The sequence below is a fragment of the Camellia sinensis genome, chromosome 15 (assembly GCF_055761805.1).
Source record: "Camellia sinensis isolate YWXY chromosome 15, ASM5576180v1, whole genome shotgun sequence".
NCBI lineage: Eukaryota > Viridiplantae > Streptophyta > Magnoliopsida > Ericales > Theaceae > Camellia > Camellia sinensis.
Genome location: NC_138975.1, coordinates 127,557,648 through 127,568,298, shown reverse-complemented (window position 1 = coordinate 127,568,298; position 10,651 = coordinate 127,557,648). Strand labels below are relative to the sequence as shown.

At 38.5% G+C, this 10,651-nt stretch overlaps 1 pseudogene across 1 annotated transcript; it reads right to left on the bottom strand.

The window, feature by feature from the left end:
- Nucleotides 1-3,139: 3,139 nt before the first annotated feature.
- Nucleotides 3,140-4,705, bottom strand: LOC114309231 (UDP-glycosyltransferase 89B2 pseudogene; annotated as a pseudogene). The gene has a single exon (XR_014357057.1). The product of XR_014357057.1 is annotated as a UDP-glycosyltransferase 89B2 pseudogene (transcript).
- Nucleotides 4,706-10,651: the final 5,946 nt, after the last annotated feature.

The following is a 10,651-nucleotide window of genomic DNA, read 5'->3' as shown; positions in this document are numbered from 1 at the left end:
AACTCATGGTTTAAAGAGTATACATCAAAGGATTATTTGATTGTTCTACACAAAAGAGAGAGTTGATCTTCGGCGGATTCTGAAGAATTCAAGCCTGAAGTTTTGGTGGATTCCGGAGTGGCTCATCGTCAAGATAATTCCGAGGTGAAGACGGGGTTGGAAGAGGCACATAGAGGTTGGTTCAATTCGGGCATGGATTCGCTAGGTAATTGAGAGTATACTTGTGTATTTCCTTTATATCTTCTTAGTGGATTGTTTTGTGACTGTTGCCCATGGTTTTTTTTATCACAATTGGAGGTGTCCAATTGTGGTTTTTCTACGTAAAATCATTGTATCGATTTGTCTTGATTGTTTGATTGAGATTGTTATATACTGCTTAAAATTGATATATAATCATAAATCAACATGTAGGGGATTTCTAGATTTTTCATATAGGAACCCAAGAAAAATTATAAAGAAAAATTTATTTGTTTGGTGCTGTTTGGTAACACTTACGTTTTCAGTTTTTTGTTTATATTTACAAAAATTTTAAAAACTCAAATAAAAACTTGCTTGGTAAAATTTTTGATTTATAAATCAGTGGTTTCAGTTTATAAATTTGGCCAAAAAATGAAAACACAAAAAATGTGTTTCCGTTTTGAGTTTTGAGTTTTTTTTTTTACCACCCCACACTAGCCACCACCAGCCACCATTTTCCACCACCGTCTTCCGCCACTACCACCCACCCCCACCACCACCTGCCACCACCACTTACCACCCACCACCACCATCCACCACCCGCCACCACCACCCACCTGCCACCCACTCGCCACCACCACCCACCCCACGCCACCACCACCCACCACCCACCTACCATCAACCCGCCACCACCCACCACCGCCCGCCACCACCACCCGCCACTTACTTGCCACCACCCACCCACCATTCACTTGCCGCCACCACCCACCACCCACCACCACCACCACACACTCGTTACCACCTAGCACCCGCCACCGTCACCCACCCACCCACCCATCACTATCACCACCCGCCACCACCCACTACCGCCCGCCATCGGCCACCCACCTGCTATCACCACCTACTCGTTACCACTTGCCACCGTCACCCACCCACCCACCCACCGCCACCACCACCACCACCACCATCGACCCGCCACCACCCACCCCTTGCCACCACCACCACCACCACCACCCACTAGCCATCCACCCGTCACCATCTACCACCCACCACCCGCCACTACCATCCACCGCCCGCCACCACCACACGCCACCTACTTGCCACCACCACTCACCATCCATCACCCACCACCACTTACCCGCCACCCACCTGCCACCACCACCCACTCGCTACCACCTATTCGCTACCACCTACCACTCGCCACTGTCACCCACCCACCAACCAACCACCACCACCACCACCACCCGCCACCCACCTAACACCACCACCACCCACCACTCGTCACCACCACCTACTCGCTACCACCCACCACCCGCCATCGTCACCCATCCACCCACCACCACCACCGCCCACCCGCCACCACCAGCTACCCACCACCCACCGTTACCACTTTTCACTACCGTCTTCTGCCGCCACTTGCTATTTCTCACTCTTTTTCATATTTTTAAATTTTTTTAAACATTTTGTCAATTACCAAACGCGTTTGTAGTTTATGTTTTTCTAAAAATAAACAAAAAATAAACAAAAACCAATTTATAAAATTTTTATAAATATAAACTGAAAACGTAAATATTACCAAACACACCAACACTCAACTTTCGCTTTACCTTTTCCACAGAATGATGCAAGCTTATTAAAGCCCAAACAGTTGGGCTCCAAAAGACTGGGCAATTCAGTGAAGGAGTCAGTTGATCTCCACAAATCCAACACACTATGCTCCCAAGATTCTGAAGCAGACACAAGTAAGGACAGATTGGGATGTTCAGTTCCTAAAGTCTCAAAAGAACTAACACATTATTATGATGAATAATTCTATACAAATTTTAGAAGAAAAGTCTTTTCCATCCAAATACATGAAAAAACAACAATTAATGGTCCCAAAGAGCCATCAGGAGGAGGCAAATTGGAAAACAAGTTAAAATTACCCACATTCCCTTCTATTCCAAAATTTTCCATCATACAAAGCGGAAAATCGGAAAATCAATGAGAATTTATTCCATATATTCATGGGCATGACCACATGGTACTTAGGGTTGTTTGGCATGTGCTATTTTAGTACATCTTTTTATTTTTTATTTTATTTTATTTAGATTATATCACTTCTTATTTAAATTACATTATTTCTCTATCAATTAATATTACACATCTTTTTTATAAAAAATTTAAAAATATATTTATTTAAATTATTCTAGGCAACTCCTTAATAAAGATTGCATTTTCTATTTGATGTTAAACTCTTTTGATTCTCTTCTTTCATGAATCCCACAAAATCATAACTAAACTCCACGCCTCAGATCAAATGTTATTAGTGCTCTATTATCATTTGACAATGATCTATATAACAAATTTAATTCTAAATTTGGCATAAATGTTTGGTTTGGTGTGCGTTGTGAATGGGCATCTTCTGGGCTCTTGCAAAGTCAAACTTTACTTATCCAATTACTCAGGCACACGTTTAAGTTCACTCAGAAATTAGACCAAAAGTCAACAATTGATCAATAGAATGCATCTTCTCTTCTGACATACATATATAAAACTCAGTCTTCGCAACTCACTAACTCCTTTGATTTTGTTAATCATAAATTCAATGCTCTGTTATATTAAACAAATAAAATATATAAAATTTATTATTACATTTGTCTTTAAAAAAAATATGGATGATTTATTTTAAAAAATATAATTATTTTTTATTTTTAGTGATAAATACAATAAATTGAAGAAATTACAATTATTGAATTAATCTAATTTTTTTATAAATAAAATATATAAAATTTCTAACAAAATAAATTATTTAAATTATTAAAATAAAATCCATACTGAACCACATAAACTCAAACATCGACCTCCGTACTGGATACTCTTATACAACTCACTAGCTTCCTTGCTTTTGCTAATATAAATTCAATGCTCTATTATATTTAAATATATATATATATATAACAAAATTTATAATCATACAAAATTTATCACACAAGAACAAACTTTATTTCAAATCCGAGGTCCCCAAGGAACTGAATTAATCACACGACATATCTGTTATTGAGCTCACCTAGTTGCTTCACGAATTTCTCCAATTCTCTGGTTGAGCTTCCTCCTTTCACAGGAGCATTCCTGGCCATGTTACGTAGCTGCATAACTCGAGCTCTCTCAGTCCGAGACCCAATTACCGACTCACCCAACACCCGAGTCAACTCGTCTACATCTGGAACATTCTGTGATCCTCCTTCACAAGCTCGAATTGTCACGCCGAGTTGGTTCACCAACAACTTAGCGTCGGTGAACTGGTCCGCATTCATTGTCCAGGTCAGCATAAGTACCCCAGCTGATATACCCTCTAGCACTGAGTTCCAACCACAATGAGTAACGAACGCACCGACAGCTGGACGTCTCAATATTTCCACTTGCGGGGCCCACCCCTTTATTATGAAACCTCTATCTCCCACACGATCCTTGAACCCATTTGGGATGGCGCCATCATCACCTGCCACGTGTCTTTGATCAGATGCCTTCACACACCAAATAAAATGCACCCGACTGCACTCAAGCGTAGCCGCCAACGCTTCATTTTGCTTACTTGTTAGTACCATACGACTCCCGAAGCACACATAGACAATCGGATCATCAGCCTTACCATCGAGCCTCGTCATGACCTCATGAGCTGGCACCGTACTCGATCCACCGCGGTTAGTGGGTCCCACTAGATCACTATCTTTTGGTGGCAATAAGGGTCCGACAGCCCAAATCCGATCGTGCCCCATTCCTTGATATGATCAATGTAAACTTGTTCTAACTCAGTGAACGAGTTGAACACGACACCCCAACTCTCATTACTAGCCAACATCCCATTTCTGAAGAACTCAGTTCTAGGTCTTTTTCCTTGAAATCATGACAACAAGGTGTTATTTGCCACCAAGGGTAAATCGGAGAATTAGGAATTTCCAAAAATGAAATCAAAAAATTTTCATTGTTCGGATCATTGTTCTTGGGTAGGCCGCGCCACAGGGAATCCAAAATCGACGCGGTAAAAGCGCTAGATGGCCAAAAGGCAAGACGTGGCATGCCGAGATGGGTTGCGAGGCGGTGGGTCCATCCGAGGAAGAAATCAGATACGATGGCCACAGGGGGCGAAGGGCGGAATCGAAACCATTGGAGGATAGGATCGTAAAGTTCACCCGTGGCGCGTATTTTACCGAGAAGGCTTGATTGTGAGGAAGTGAAGGAGTGTGGAAAAAGGAGAACCAGGGGTTGGATGAAGGAGGACAGGTGGCTAGAGAGGATTGGTTGGAGAAGAGGGAGGTGAGATGGGGAGACCAGTACGGTGATGGTGAGGCCGCGGGTGACTAACAGGCGGGTGAGATCGAGGAGAGATATAATGTGCCCCGGCGTAGGGAATGGGTAGACGAGGATATGTGCATCGGAATTACGAGGTGTAGTAGACATGGCTATAACAAAAATTGAAGGAAAAGTCTTGGTTTCACAGAAATGAGAAGGTTTGATGTTTTTTTTATATTGTTTGTAAGACTAGTGATTATTGTGCTATTTTATACTTAGTCAGTTTCAAAACTTACTTTACGATAAGATTTATATGTCATGCCTTGCGACAAATCAAGTCAACTTTCCTCTGGATGGAATAGGCATCTCCATGTGCTGCTTTTAGAAATGAAATGAGTGAGACCTCAGTGAGGGTGACCCCATCACCCCCAGTAAACGCTAATTGATTCAAACAGTGGCGATACAGACCCCCTAAAAAACAGACCCCCTTGACCCCCTCTGAGGTGGCACCTGCTGAAGTCATGTAAAGAAGAATTGCACAATGAAGAAGGTGTGATACACGCACCTGAAAGACAAAAAAAATATACTAAAAACAAAGACAAAAAAAAAGCGGGAACGGATCTTCGATCGCATCGTGCGTCCGCCATAGCTCTCCTCCATCGCATCGCATTGTGCACCTTCTTCCCCACCCCTGTCCGTCTTCTCTCTTCCCTTTTCCCTCTTCCATCGTGCGTCCGCCATAGCTCTTTTCCGTCGACCATAGCTCTCCGGCCATAACTCTCTGTATCTTGCTCAACGGATCTTCGATCACATTCCGATAGCATTTTGTCAGGTAATGTTACTCGAAAACCCCTGATTCTCCCTCTCTCTCTCTCTCTATCTACATACATTGATCAATCTTTGTAGACCGAAACCACAAATGGTTATAATAGAGTACTAAAAGGGGTCAAACAAAAATGAAAAAAAGGAAGAAGATGAAGTATATAAAAAAGGTACATCCAGTCCCAGAATAAAAATTTCCGTAAGAATTTTGAAGTTATTTTCAAAATCATATTTTCACACTATAGGATGATATTTGGTAACTCATTTGGAAACTGCCTTCATAGGTTGCAAATGTGCAAATTTTGATTGTAAATTAGGCTATCTTTTTATGCTCGGTGTTGCTTGCAATTATTCATTATGTAACACCTGATAAACTTCATAATGTGAGAAGAAAAACTGTGATGCATAACCAAACCAAGAAGAAACTGTGATGTAACACCTGCAATTATTCATTATGAAACATCTGTGATGATTGAAATACAATGTCTGTCTTGATAATAATTTAGACAGACTAATGTCTGTATTTTATAAGATGAAATATAGTGGTGATACAGACCTAATGGTTGTATTTCTTGATGATAATTGAAATATAGTGGCGATACAGACATAATGTCTGTATTTCTTAGTTTCATAATGAAACGAATTTGAATGTTGAAATGTATGAAACTAATGTATGTATTTCAACATTCGTGGCGATACAGACATTTCAACAGCTAAAACTAATAAGAAATACAGACGTTTCAATTTTATTATGAGCTAAAATTATTAGTTTCATAACAGTTTCAAAGTTTCCAATCATCTTATAAAATAATTATTCTAAAATCATCATTTTTTAATTTCATTTTTGATTCTGATAGAATGGAGGTTAATTCAAATGGTGGTGACAATCCTTCAGTAAATGAGGGTAAACAAGTTGAATCTGATTTCCGATCCCCTCAAAAACAAGTTGAAGAACCTAAGAAGGGTATGTGTTTTAGCTTAAGAGAAGAAGTGTACACATTTTATGCCACATATGCTAAGCATGTTGGATTTTCTATAGCTCATAGAGCACAACATTTTTGGGGATGATGGCGAATTAAAAAACTTTTCAATTGAATGTTCTTGAACGGGGGAGAGAAAAAAGAAATCAGAAGTGAACCCTTTGAAGCCATCTTTGTCTTTAAAAATTAGTTGCAAAGCAAGGGTACAAGGTACTCTACAAAAGAATGGGACATATATGTTAACCACAGTTAACCTTGAGCATAATCATGATTTGATTCCCACCGACTCTCGTCATTTTGCAATGAATAAGAAAATTCGTACTCATGTGAAGAGAAGATTAGAAATCAATGATCAAGCAGGGATTGGGGTGTCTAGGAACTATTATTCAATGGTTGTTGAAGCGGGGGGATACGAGTCATTGACATTTGATGAGCGAGATGCAAGGAATTACATTAATAGAGCTAGAAGATTAAGGCTTGGTGAAGGTGATGCCGAATAACTTCAAAGTTATTTTATGAGGATGCAAGCACATAGTGAGAAATTCTTTTATGTGATTGATGTTGATAAGGAGTTTTGTATTAGAAACTTGTTTGGGGCTGATGCAAGGAGTCGGGCTATGTATGAATCATTTGGAGATGTTGTTTCATTTGACACAACTTGTCTGACGAACAAATATGACATGCCATTTGCGCTATTTGTAGGAGTCAATCACGATGGACAGTTTATTTTGCTTGGTTGTGGATTGTTATCTAGTGACGACACCGACACATTTGTTTGGCTATTTAAGTCGTGGTTATGTTGCATGTCAAATAATCCTCCAAAAGCTATCATAACAGATCAGTGCAGAGCTATGCAAAATGCTATAGAAATTGTCTTTCCATAGGCCCAACATCGATGGTGCTTATGGCATGTAATGAAGAAAATATCCGAGAAGTTGAAAGGATATGCTCAGTATGAACCCATAAAGTTGGCTATGCAAAATGCAATTTATGATTGTTTGACAAGAGATGAATTTGAGGAAAAATGAGAAGAGATGCTTACTAAATTCAATCTTTATGATAATGAGTGGTTGGGGGTACTATATCATGAGTATCATCGATGGGTTCCTGTATATGTTAAAGACATTTTTTGGGCTGGCATGTCAACAACACAATGAAGTGAAATCATGAATGCATTTTTTGATGGATATGTCAACCCGAAGACTACATGGAAACAATTTGTTGAACAATACAACAATGTGTTGAGAAGTAAGGTAGAGAAAGAGAAGAAATCAGACTTCAAGTCTCGACACAAATTGTTTGATTGTCTAACTATATATGGCTCTTGGAGAAGCAATTTCAGCAAGCCTACACCAATGCAAAATTCAAAGAAGTTCAAGGAGAGTTGAAGAGATTAGTGTACTGTCAGGCCTTGATTATCAAAGAGAAGGAAGCAATTCGTACATATAATGTCCAAGAAGCGATGGTAGTTTGTGACAAGATGAAGCATGTGGACTTTGTTGTGCATTTTAATTCAATCGAATGTGAAGTTCAATGTATGTGTCGGTTGTTTCAGTTTAGAGGCATTATGTGTGCTTACTCACTCGCGGTGCTTGTGAGAAGGTACATAAATGAGGTGCCAAGTAAGTACATTTTGCCACGTTGGAGGAAAGATTTGGTTCGAGAGTACACATGCATCAAAACCACGTACACTGGCTTTGGGGATGATTTCAATACAAGTTGCTATGAGAGGATGAACAAGAAATTGATCGCCATTGTACAACTTGCTGGTAGTTCGGAAGGGAAAATTAAAATTATAGACCTTGGGTTGGATGAAATGAAGGATAGAGTCATGCACGATGAATTGGGTGATGGGAGTAGTTTGCCACCTTCTACTAATAGGATACCATCATCTAGAAAAAGTCCAATTGCCACCGGTTGTACATCGGGTGCTAGTACGAGGAAGGTGGTTAGTCCTTTGGTTGTTCGGCGAAGAGGTCGTCCAATTACGAAACGAAAGGTTGCCAAAGTGGATCAAATAGTGAATCGGTTCAAGGCAACGGCAAAAAAATAAACAAAAGCAAAGGTAAATTGTATATTGAATTGAACTTGTATATTGAATTAAACTTGTTTTTTATTTTTTTAACAAACTCTTTTGAAGTACATTTTTACAAACTCTTGAACCAATATAGGCTGCTAAGGTGCTTCAATTTGAAGCTGAAGCTCAAGCTCAAGTGCAAGCTCAAGCTTATACATCATATTATCCTTATATGGTTGGCATGCAAAATAGTGTGTATGCATCGGTATGTGTTCATAAGACGACTTTACATCAATTTTTTGTTTTCATTTACAAATATTTTGTAACATGTACTTTTTTACTTCAATTTTGACAGGTCGTAAATGCTATTGGAGGCACATTTTTTATCCCATTGGACTTTGTAAGCGGCACACCGAGAAGTTTGATGAGTGTTCCAACTCAAATGTTTGGGTCTGGATCTCTAACCCCATCGGGTTCTAATGCATGCACACCAGGAATGAATGATGGACATTGCACAGCGCGAATGAATGATGGACATTGGAGAAGTGTTTGACTAGTTTATTGAGCATTGACATTTTGTTTTTGAGATTGAAACTTATTATGTTAAGTCCCGTGTTAGATGTGTAACACATGTTGTGTACGAATTTGCAAGATTGGTTATTATTAAGTCCCACTTTATTGGTTATGCAAGATTGGTCTTTGAGTTCATGGTTTATTTTGACAATCTGTCTTTGAGTTCACAGGTGATGGTTTAAAAAAATCTGGAAAAAAATCTTTTTCATTTTCCTATTTTGACAGTGTTTTAGCATATTGACAGTGTTTGAGCCTGATTTTTTGAGAGTTCATGCAAAAAAATCTGTTGACAGTTCATGGTTTAAGAAATCTGTAAAAAAAATCTGTTTTTTAGTTTGTTATTTTGACAGTATTTGAGCCAAAATTTGATTTTTTCAGTTCATGGTTCAAACTGCCAAACTGTCTTTAAAAATCTGTCTTTGAAAATCTGAAAATCTGTTTTTTAGTTTTCTATTTTGACAGTATTTGAGCCAAAATATGATTTTTTCAGTTTGCCAAACTGTCTTTAAAAATCTATCTTTGAAAAACAACTCAAATCTGTATTTTAGTTTTTTATTTTGACAACATTTCAGCCAAAATCTGTGCCTATCAGTTCATGTTTCAAACTGCCAAAATCTGTCATGGTTCATGCTCAAACTGTCATGGTTTATACTCAAATCTGTGCTTCAATCTGTTAAAAAACCTGTCTCAGCAAAAATCTGTCATGGTTCAGTTCACAAACTGTGATGGTTCATGGTTCATTCAACAATTCAACAATTCAACAATAACTCATCAACAATTCATGGTTCAGTTCATGTTGGTTCATGGTTCATTTTCAACAATAACTCATCAACAGTTCATGTTGGTTCATGGTTCAATTCATGGTTCATGCTTAAATCTGTGCTTCAATCTATTAAAACACCTATCTCAGCAAAAATCTATCATGGTTCAGTTCACAAACTGTGTTGGTTCATGGTTCATTCAACAATTCAACAATAACTCATCAACAATTCATATCTTCATTCAACAATTCAACAATAACAATTCAACATCTTCATTCAACAATTCACATCTTCATTAAACAATAACAATTCAACATCTTCATTCAACAATTCAACACATCTTCATTCCACATCTTCATTCAACAATTCAACAATTCATTTCCATTCCACTCAAAAATTCAACAATTCAACTGTTTCTTACTAATACATATTCCATTCCACAACAAAACATAGTTCAATCTACTTCTACTTCTACTTCTAACTAGTATTACATCTTTATAAGTAATAACACACCAATTACAAGCAAGACAAACATCAGAAATTCTAGTTTTTGCATCTTTGCACTAACAAAGGTAAATTGTTCCGTCATAGATCTTTGTTGTTCGGTCATAGCTCCAAGTTGTTCCGTCATAGATCTTTGTTGTTCGGTCATAGCTCGAACTTGTTCCGTCATAGATCTTAGCAGTTCTCTTTCTACTTGTCTTGGAATTTCTTGATCTCCACATTGTGAATTCATAGGCACACACCATCCAATGAAAATACCACAACCATTACAAGAGTAGAATAGCTTGTTTTTGTTTCGATCGGTCTTAGAAATTTGAATCGTGGCCTTTTTCTTACATGTAGGACAATTTTTGTTGAAGTACATCAACCGATCTGAGCTACTGGCGTTGACAGTTGAACTTGACATCTGCAATAACAAGTTATCCTCATTAAACTAGTGAATAAAAATAATTTCAGCTCATGATGTATAGTGAGTAAAGACTGCATTTAAGAGGGACGTTCACCACTTTTTCAATCTTCCTTCCTATGTCAAAAAGCCATGCTCA